Genomic DNA, 1,865 nt, shown 5'->3' with positions numbered 1-1,865 from the left:
TGGTGTGTGAGGAGGAGGAGGAGGGCAAGGAAGGCTAAAGGAGGGTCTTGGCGGAAAGATTTTTATCCCCAGCGTGGTTTTGTCAGATTTTGTGGGCAGAACATCCAGGATTTTGGGGTTCTTTTGATGGAGGAGGAGGCAAAAATCCACGTTGAGCCGTGGGAATGAGGGCGACCCCATGGAAAACGGGAGGAGGGAACTGAGGGTGGGGGTGGGTGTCGCTCGGCCCCTTCTCCACAGCGTGTTTTTGGGTGGAGGGTCCCCCATATGGGCCAGAAACCCCCCCAAAGGCCCAGTGCTGTCCCAGTAAAGCACTGGTTTTGCTGACGTCACAGGCCGTTGCCGGCCTCCCGCGTTCCACACAACATTCCGAGGCGGCGGTCGCTCGCTGGCCGTGGCTGTGGCAGCTTCCTACCGCTGTGGAGAGTGACATTCAGCAGTTGGATTGTTTTTTTGGGGAAACGCCCAAATTGTCCTGCCCGATGGGGCCCAAAAAGCCTCCAGTGGCCGAAGGGTAACGCTGGGGGTGGGAAGGGGCGGTGGAAGTTGGTGGCGGAAGACTGAGTGATGTTTTGCTGGGAAATGGGGACCGGTTTTGCCCCAACTGACCATGTTTTCCCTCTTTTTTAGCATTTGTTGCGCCGTATCCATTCCCGACGTGCCTTCCTCCCCCTCCTCTTCCTCCCCCTTTCAGCCGCATCAATGTCGGGGAGCAGTTGCAGGCGGAGCTGCCTGCCCTGCGGGACAGATCCCTCTTGGAAGAGGAGGACGAAGGAGCCTCCCTGGTTTGGAAGCCCTGGGGTGACATGGAAAGCAAGCCCGAGCCGCAGGAGCAAGGTTTCTCTTCAGGCTTTTCTTGTGGGAAAGGGGCAAATTCCCCCTTTTCAGAGTTACTTGATAGGGCGTTTGGGTTCTCTCCCGTCTTGTCTTGGCCCCGTAGTGTTCGAGGGAAGGAGATGGCTCGTTTTTGGGAGGAAAGTGGCTAGATAAGAGCCGATGGTGCTCTCGGGAGCATCTTGCATGAGAAAGGGGGGGTTTTGGCGGTCCCAGCTCATCTGCAGCCAGGGAGGAGTTTCTCTCTGGAGATCCCGCTCCCAAAGCTCTTGAAAGAGCCTTTTTTTTGTCCATCAGAAGACTTTTGGCCTCATCCAGAAGGAGGTAAAGCCGTTGGAGCGGGGCGGAGCTGGTTAGCGGGGAGGCTTTCAACCCAGAAAGCCCTATTTTCAATCCCCCGTTGGAATCCTTAGGACCCTTCTTCCTGCTAAAAACCCAGCGGGAGAAGACATCATTGACTCCCTTTGTAATGACAAGGGAGTCTTTAATATCCCTGGATTTCTCCCCATAGATCCAGAGGCAAACCGTGGCCCAGTGTGTTGACTCTTGTTACTTCTGGAGGAAGAAAGTGCGATTTGGGTGCACCTGACCTCGCCTGCTGGAGAAAAGGGTCAAGAGAGTCCGGGATGAGGTGGAAAAAGCCAAAGGCGAGGTAAAAAAGCTGCTGGGGGGGTTTCTTTCCTGGACGAATCCATCTGCTCAAACGTTCCTTGCCAGGAAAGAGGGATTTGCTTCACGGAAAGAGATATTATTTTAATTTTTGGTGGGCGGGGGAAGGGGGTGGCTGTGTGGCTTCAGTGCGTGGGAATTGCACCTTTTCAGCCCCTTTGATAGATTTTGTGGAGGAAAGTGCTTTTCCGCTTGGGACAGTGGAAATAATACAGTTTTTCTTGCACCCCGTTGTGGCTTTGCACCCTGTTTTCCCATTGGTTTTTTGGCTGTTTAGACTTTACCTGGGCTGATAAACCGCGTGAAATCCACGGCCAAAAAATCTTATTTTTCTGCCTTTTTGAGCCATTTCAAGTTATTTT

The sequence above is a fragment of the Numenius arquata genome, unplaced genomic scaffold (genome assembly GCF_964106895.1).
Source record: "Numenius arquata unplaced genomic scaffold, bNumArq3.hap1.1 HAP1_SCAFFOLD_67, whole genome shotgun sequence".
Classification (NCBI taxonomy): Eukaryota; Metazoa; Chordata; class Aves; order Charadriiformes; family Scolopacidae; genus Numenius; species Numenius arquata.
Note: the sequence above shows the minus strand (reverse complement) of the source record.